Source organism: Chiloscyllium plagiosum, unplaced genomic scaffold (assembly GCF_037043375.1).
Source record: "Chiloscyllium plagiosum isolate Xiang-an unplaced genomic scaffold, Cpla_swu_hap1 HiC_scaffold_11, whole genome shotgun sequence".
In the NCBI taxonomy this organism is placed as follows: Eukaryota; Metazoa; Chordata; class Chondrichthyes; order Orectolobiformes; family Hemiscylliidae; genus Chiloscyllium; species Chiloscyllium plagiosum.
This window is the reverse complement of record NW_028270149.1, coordinates 21,992,586-22,001,607: the sequence shown is the minus strand read 5'-3', so window position 1 is coordinate 22,001,607 and position 9,022 is coordinate 21,992,586.

Sequence of the window (9,022 nt, the reverse complement as noted above, 5' to 3'; positions counted from 1 at the left end):
AATCTGTTTGCCTATACTAGGTTAAGAGCTATTGGAAGATGTGAGTCAACCTCCAAAACAAGGCTTGTAAAATTAGGACAAAGCACTCATTTTTCAGTTATGATTCATAATTTATTGAGAAAATTTGATTGGGACTTTCAGCCATCTCCTCAATGTAAAACTGTTATTTACAAGGCTAATCAACTGTTGGGACATGTTACAAGGGCAGTTGAATATAAGTCAAAGCAGACTACTCTAAACCTATATGAATCATCACTGAGGCCACACTTGGAATATTGAACGCAACATCGTGACCTTACCTTCAAAAGGATATTGATATGTTTTGGAGAATTCAAGCATTGTGATAAGGCTTGGGACACAAGCCTCTCAGTCGATGATAATAAAATAGCATTATATTTGTGTTATTAGGCCGATTATCCAAAGGCTTCGACTAATGTGTTCAAATTCCACCATAACAGCTGGAGAATTTAAATTCAAGAGATAAGTATCCAATAATTGAATAAAAATCTAAGATCAAAACTGATGATCATGAAAAACACTGAATTGTTGTTTAAAAGCCATCTGCTTTATTAATGGCCTTCAGAGAGGTCGTCTGTCATCCTTACCTGGTCTGGCATACGTGTGACTCCAGATCCATAAACATGAGGTTGACTCACTACTGACCTCTGAAATGGTCCAGTAAGCTACTCAGTTGCATCAAGTCACCATAAGAAACAGTGTGAATAAAATTCAATGAATCCTGTAAAATAGATTTTGGCATCAGACATGAATAAAGAACACCAAGGTGAGTCAACATTTCAAGATCCTCCACATTAAACATCTGCAGACATCTGAGAAAATTGGGAGAATTGTACCAGATTTTCCATGCAAATGCAATACCTTTCAGACAATGCACTGTTTATCACCATCATCTACTCCCTTCATCCTCAGCCTCTGTCTAAAGTAATAAAAACAATTTTCCTAACACCTTTCAGTGCAGAAGAAGTCTGATATGACTTGAAATATTAACTCTTGCTGTCTCTCCACAGAGGGGTCCAGACCTTCTAAGTTTCTCCAGCCTTCTCTTTGCTTGATTAGATTTCCGACATCCCCAGTATTTAGCCTTTATTCAATCATTCATCACCATTCCCGGTTTAAATCTTTGTCCTATAGACAAGGCACTAGAACAGGTTGTGACACAGGTGATGGCACAGTGGTATACAGTTTGGAAGGAATTATCCTTTGAATCCTTAACATTATCTCCAGATCCAATGAACTGGCCCCGATGAAATACTGACGCAGAAACCTCCGGCAGAAATCTCTCAGCTGATGAGCCACACAGAACACTGGAAAGGAGCACTGAGTTCAGCAATAGTACAAGACGTACTCGTGTGGATGATTTTAATGTCCATTGCCAACAGTAATTTGGTAAAATCCCTCCTCACTATGCTGATGAAATATTGTAGGATATATCTGCCAGACTGCATTTGCAGCAAGTGGTGAGAGTAACAGCAAGTGTCAAAAATTGAGCAGAAATCGTACTCAGCAATTTATCTGTAGCTGGTGCTTTTGTCCAAGGCAGTATTGCTAGTTATTGATGAAAGTGGTGGGCTGCAAACTCTTGCCTTTTGGCTAAGTCCGAGATGCATTGAGTATTGTGGATGGTTTTCACCTTGAAGCCCAGTGAATTTCTTCATCGTATCTTGTCAAACTCACTGCATCACCTACCCATCCTGCCTCTACGGCATCTCTCATGTCCAATATTTGCCCTAAATTACCATGGACTGTTCCCACAACAACTCAGTGAATATCTGCCCCATCCCTCCCACCCATCTTTACATGCCCATGTGCACCTGGACAAACGTTCGCATTTTGAGGCTATTCTTCGGTAAATCGCCCACAGCAATGAAATGCAGGCCACCCACCATAATCTCACTCATTGGCCTTCGCCTCATTACAGGAGAAGACTATCCATAAGAGGGAAGAGAGAGCCGTACAAGTGGAGAGGTGCTGGATATTACCGTCCGATGAGGAGAGAATGCTGCCCCTCACAGGAGATAACCAGGACTGCTATAGAATGGATGCAGAAATATCCATATCCTGTCAAACGAATAAGTGCCAATCTTCATTCCATGACAATTCTCACATTGATCCTGCTGCCCCGTTTGATCATTGCACACAACTTCGAACTACTGCTCACAATGCCCCCTCTCTCTTTTGGTTTGTAGCCTGCCCTCAATCTCCACTCCACCAACAGCCTCACCCTCCACCTCCGAGGACAGAGGACTGAGCCTCAGATTGAACATTGGCAAACCTGCTTCCATTACCCCCACCAGCCCAGGCACTGACACCTCAGAGGAAACTCAGGCAGAGAGAGTGTGGGTGCACCATGTGGTGACAACTGCAGAATGACAGCTCCACAGCTAGTCAATGGCCTGGGCAGCTGGCACTCTGAGGACTGCCAGGGGACAAGGCACTTACTCAGCTCCAGCTAGCAGATCCTGTGGTCTCTGCAATCACATGTAGAGGGAGGAGCAGCAGTGGCAGACAGGTAGACAACACCCAATGGCCCTCAGTGTGCAGAAGCAACAGTCGCTCAGCAAACACATGATGATTATCTGGCTGTCTCCACAGACAGGTTGGTATTTGCCATGGTGAATCAGGCCCAGCACCCTGAGGCACTGCTGGAAAGAAGCATACACCAGCTCTCCCTCGGCCCAGCCATTAATTGTCAGGATTGAAAGCACGATGTTGGAATGGGGATGGGATCCTGACCAACAGGACACACCTAGCTGAAGGTGGAACCAGACTCAGGGCTCTCTGCACTTCAGAAGAGGCAGACCCTCCACCTCAACCCTGCCAGCCACCCCTCACACCCTTCAAAGTTCAACATGCAAAGCATGCAAAAAGACCTCTGTGTGTCTGGCCAGTCCAGGCACAAGCATCCTGGGGTTCACCCTAACAAGCATCCAGGGTCAAATGTCTCCACTTCTGAGTAGGTTCCCTTCCACCCTAGCTACAGAACCTGGGACTATACTAAGGGGACATAAAAAGAAAATTGATTGAGGACACTTTGGTGACACAGGTGCAAAAGGCTTTTACGTGACTATTTGTTTCTGCATAAATTCCTAAAGGTTAATTGTAATGTGTTTGGGATCAGCTTGTGAAGGTGCTACATATATCTCAGCACCTCCAACAGGCACATGGGAGGCTCCATGGACAAATAGCCTGTTGCACCAACTGGAAACAGGGGGAATCAATGTGTACACACAGAATTAGGTCATTGTGACACCTTCGTCCTTTCGTGTTCTACATGCCTCTGTGCGCAAAGCTGTGGTTGTCAAAGAGTTATTTAGCAGTGGCTTGGTCAGGAACAATCAACATACAGAGTGGGTCAACAGCCAGGAAGGTCAGGGAGAGAACATAGAAACATAGAAAATAGGTGCAGGAGTAAGTTACTTAACCCTTTGAGCCTGCACCATGATTCATGGCTGATCATGCAATCTCAATATCCAACACCCGCTTTCATTACATACCCCTTGATTTTTTTAGCCAATAGGGCCATATCCAGCTCCCTCTTGAATATATCTAATGAACTGGCCCCAACAACTTCCTGTCGAAGAGAATTCCACAGGTTTGCAACTCTCTGAGTGAAGAAATTCTTCCTCATCTCAGTCCTGAATGGCTTATCTCTTATTCTTAGGCTGTGATATCTTGTTCTGGACTTCCCCAACATGGGGAACATCTTTCCTGCATCTAGCTTGTCCATCCCCATCAGCGTTTTATATGTTTCTGTGAGACTCCCCCACCATCATTCTTCTGAATTCCGGTAAGTACATGCCAAGTCAATCTAGTTTATGTTCATATGTCAGTCCTGCCATCCCGGGAATCAGTTTGGTGAACATTCGCTGGACTCCATCAATTGCAAGACTGTGAACTATATGTTGTGTGGGCCTGTGACAGATGTCTATTTGCTTTTAAAAGCTCTACGATTGGTGTTAGCTGCAGCCCCCTCCTTCACAGGGTGAGTCACTGCCCTCGATTGTGCTTGCAGCCATTTTCTTCTCCCATTGCACAGTTTCAATTTACACCACGGAAGAAGGCAACAGTGAATATTCCTCTGCCAGTGGCTTCCAGCCTCACGTTGAGTGTGCCAGTCAGTACCCACTGACTACATTCTCTTCCTAGCAGCTCATCCTGTAAACCTCACAAGTTTCACATTCCCCCAGATCACCTCTTCCCACCAACCTACCAACCTGTCTGCATCACCTATTTACCTCTCCCTCCTGGCTTCTGGGATGTGAGATGACCATACATGGTGTGGTCATTCACTGCCTCCCTATGAAGCCAGAGTGCTCCTGACACACTTTCCCCAGCCCCATGAGGTCCCAATTGTACTGTGCCCCTTCCCAGACCCTGCAGCCTCCAGTCCTGTAGACTAATCTTATCCCTTCTCCCTGAGTTTCTGTGGACCATTCCCATTACTGATATAGCTTTACAGCAAGATATACCAGACCCATGACTGCTGCACACATATCCCCCCAACCATGTCAGCCAAATACCTGGACTTGATGTTATAGAGTCCATAGGCTGTATGTAGCCCGTTCCCTCATAGAAAAAGCATGGACCACCCTGACCAGACACCTGACTGTGTCAAATCCACTGGACTGGTAGTAGAGGTGCCCTTGCCTCACTGTGCCATTACCCCAATGAGTGATTGGTACCGCCACTGGCTTGTTAGAGGGCGAGTCTCCTGAGATGTTCAGACATGGCTCCTTGCTACTGTGCATGCAGTATATTTGCTGTGTAAGTTACTGGCACATGAGTAGGTTTGAGATTAAATGGTTCAGGGTCTTACTGCAAGATGTATACCTCCGAGACTGCAGTCTGCTAAGAAGAAAGCTTAGCTGCCTGTTTCTGTGACTACACTAAATGACACGCCAAGGCAAGGCAGGGATGCTATAAGCATGCAGGAAGGTGCTAAGTGAGCAAGTGTTAAGACAGAAAGCAAACATCTCAAGGTGCTGTTTGATGCATTGAGTGAGCTGTGTTTCGGTCCCTGGGCATAAAATGTCACCATAGCAGCCTTTCAATGCTATCTGCTGGTGTGCCTTAGAATGCAAGTCTGCCCTTTCACAGCACACTGCTAGTGCACAGTAGAAGTGCCAGGGATAGTCACAATGAGTTGGCAAATGACAGATGCCATCATCGCTGGAAGAGGAGTGCAATCAGCTGGTGCCTGTTGATCATACTCTGGACTGCAGTTATGGTCGCAGCTAACATTGTGGAGTGAGCGGCCAGCTGAATTTGTAAGGCACCTGCTCTTGATTCCTCCTCCAATGGGTGTTTAGTCATCACCAAAACCCTCACCCCTCAAAATACCCAAAGTCACTGGGAGAATTCACTTTCAGCTGGAGATAATCAAAGAAACATCAGCCATCAGAAATAGAATGGAAAGAGATGGTTATCGGCTGGTTCCCTCCTGAGCTTGCTGCTAGGAGGCTCCCACGACGCCATCGCTAACCAATATGGGAATGATGCAGGCTGTGATAGAGGAGTGAAATGCAGGCTGTGAAAAAGGAGTGAAATGCAGTCAGCAAAACTGAAGAAAAGGGGGCAGGAGTGGGATGTGAGGTCACTAGGTAGGGGAGCAAGGTTGGGAAGAAAGGTCAGTGAGTCTGTGGAGGAAGGCCCAGGAATGAGGCTGAGGGCCTGGGGAGTGAGACTGAGGACTTGATGGGTTGCATCGGCAAGGCAGACTGCTGTTTGAGAGAGAGGAGAGACGCTATAAAGGGTGAAGGGTTCCCATTGGCAATCGTTCATTTTCTGATTCTTCAGTGGTTCAAATCATCCCCGGATCCCTGGATCTAGACGCTGGACTTATTTAGGGAATGTGAAATAAAGAAGCTCTGCATTTATTTAAAACAAAAAGGTACATATAATACAGGAAATAAAGATAAATTCAACAAACAGGGAAATTGACTCAACTATACAACTCAACTATCCTATTAAATACACTATTAGCTAGCTTAAATATTATTAGAACCTAAAAACAATAGTTTTAATTACAGAAACTTTAATCAGACTTCCAATCGTTGGGGTCCCAGTGCACTGTCACCACACTCCTTCCCTACCCTGCTAGCCATGTTGGAACTTTGGGGTCTCGAGAGTTTCTGATCACCACTGAGGAAAACACGATTTTGAAATAAATCTGGCTGTTCCTGCTTGCCGTACATGGAGCCTGGATGAAGACATGAGACAGCCCATGCTTTTCAGTTTGGGTTGAGTCTACAGATGCGGTAAGGTGCGTATTGGATCTATCGGGTAAGTACTTAGTTTTCTTTCCTTTCTGCTGGTTTTGTAGGCCTGGTTTTCCCCTCAGAATGTGTCTGTGGTGTTGGCCGAGTTGGTTGGTTTTTGCGTTTTGTCAGTTCTTGGATCTGATGGTCGTAGTTGGTTGCCATTTGTTCCTCTGTTTTGAAAGAGACTTGCATCTAATAGCTCCTGCTTGGAAGTGCTGGGAATGTTCTTAGATTTTTCTTGGGATTGCTGCTGGAATTAGCTCTTGGAACGCTACCAGAAAATAGCTCTTGGGAGTTGCTCTCGGTAAATAGCCGTTGGAGTTAACCATTGGAATTTTCCTTCTCAGGTAAGATCGGGGTCTGCAATTATACTGATTGTGGGCCCATATCTTTGCACCAAATCTGCGTTGTCCATTGTGTTTCAGTTGTTTCCTTCAGAAGTCAACTGGTTTCCCAATCATTAAGAATATGCGTGAATAGATTTCAGTTGAAGTTGAATGTGCAGTATCTCTGTGAATGGATTTCAATTGAAGTTGAACATTTGGTATCTTTGTGCTGGGTAGGCTGGTTTAGAGGCTTATTACTGCCAGTTGATTGTACTTTTAGAGTGAAAGTTGGAATTCCAGGCTGAGCAATAACCTCTGACAGAAATCCCTATTTTGCTGGCACTCTTCTGTGTTTGTTGCAGCCTCAGTCCAGCATTTTGCCCAGTATTTTACATATCGGAAAAGTCTAGGGTCTTGTCCAGTATTTTAGATGATGAGGATTTTTGCGTGATCTTAAAAGGGAGAGCCAGGAACAACAATATGATAGTGAGTGGCTGCAGAATGGTAAGAGAAACTGGAGAGGGGCAAAGCGTTGTAAAGAGGATAGCTACAAAGGTGGGGACAGGGGTTTGCAAAATGGAAGAGATGCCAGAAGGAGGCGAGAGGGGCTTCAAAAGAAGATAAGGGGTTGCAAAGTAGAATGAGGGTTTGCAAAATGGAGCGAGGGTCTGCATTAAGCAGACCTGGGCTACGTAGGGTGGGAAGGTTCTGAGAGGGTAAATATACACAGCAAAGGGGAGAAAGCAGTTTTAAACTTTTGAACAAAGGATTACTCATCTCAGTGAGAACAGGCAGAGGTAATTAATTCCATGTAAATTAATGTGGAATCTCTAGGTTAGAACTGTGGAGATTCATATGGTGGAAAATGTATTGCATGTACTTGTAATGAACACAGTATCAAAGTGTCAATTGTACAATTTAAGACTGGGCAGTTTTATTTTGTAACAATTTATATTTATGTGTTTTCAATTACAAAGTGTTTTATGTACTTTGAACAGCTCATCATCAGAATTGTGTTCAACCATGTTCTTTAAACTCATGGCTTAACATATCCCTCATCCTCCCATTACCATCAAACCTGAGGAACAAACATTGTTCTGTAAGCAGTGTTGAAGAGCATGCCCAGACAAGTGGAAAATGATGAAGCTATGATAAAGAACTGCACACATGTTAAATAGCAGAAGCAGTTACTAGAGAGATCCAACTCTTATGCGGCAACCATTCAAGGAGCATCTTGAAGAAGGTTTAGAGAAGGTAAAGGAGACCTAAGAGTGGCATAAAAGGCGAATGTGATATGAGTTTGCAGAGAAGGAACCACCAAAATAAAAACAGAAAATAGAAAATATATCCAACTCCTTCTTGAAATCATGCAACGTTTTGGCCTCGACTGCATCTAGTGGTAGTGAATTCCACAGATTCACCACTCTCTCGGTGAAAAAGATTCTCCTCATTTCAGTCCTAAAATGGCGTACTCCATTTTCTTTGACAGTGACCCTTGGTTCTGGACTCTTTTGCCTTTGGGAATATCCTTCCTGAAGAAGGGCTTATGCCCGAAACGTCGATTCTCCTGTTCCCTGGATGCTGCCTGACCTGCTGCACTTTTCCAGCAACACATTTTCAGCTCTGATCTCCAGCATCTGCAGACCTCAATTTCTCCTCAATATCCTTCTAGCATCTACTCTGTCTAGCCCTGTTGGAGTAGTATAGCTATCTCTGAGGTCTCCCTTATTCTTCTGGAGGTAATCTCAACCAATTCAACCTCTCCTCATAAATCAGTCCTGCCATCTCAGGAATCCACTTGGTAAACTTTCACTGCATTCCTTCTACAGCAAGAATATTGTTCCTCAGATAGAGAGACAAAAACAGCGCACAATATTCCAGGTGTGGCCTCACCAATGTTGTATATGTTTGCAGTAAACAATCCTGGCTCCTTACTTGAATCCACTTGCTATGAAGGCCAACATACAATTTGCCTTCCTTCTGCCTCCTGCACCTGTATGCTTAACTTCAGTAACTGTCATACGAGGACATCTAGGTCTCACATTACCCTCTCTCAATTTATAGCCATTGAAATGATAATCTGCCTTCCTGTTTTTGCTTCCCAAGTGGATAACCTCACATTTATCCATATTCTACATGCATTTCCCCTCTCACTCAGCTTTGTGACTCAAACTGAAATGATTGCCTTTTTTGAAATCACTGTGTGACAGTGTGTTTGTACAAGATCTGGGGACCCTTCCATTTTAGTTGATGTCACATGTTGGTCTTTGGTCAGCTATAGCTTATTTTTGAGGGTGCAAGGATTTGGAGAGATGTTCAAGATGTCTGTTAGCTGAGTAGGGAGCATTTAGCTAATAGTCTCTTCAATGAGCTGCTGCTGAAATACCATGTGGAAGTCTGTTACCTTCTTGCTAT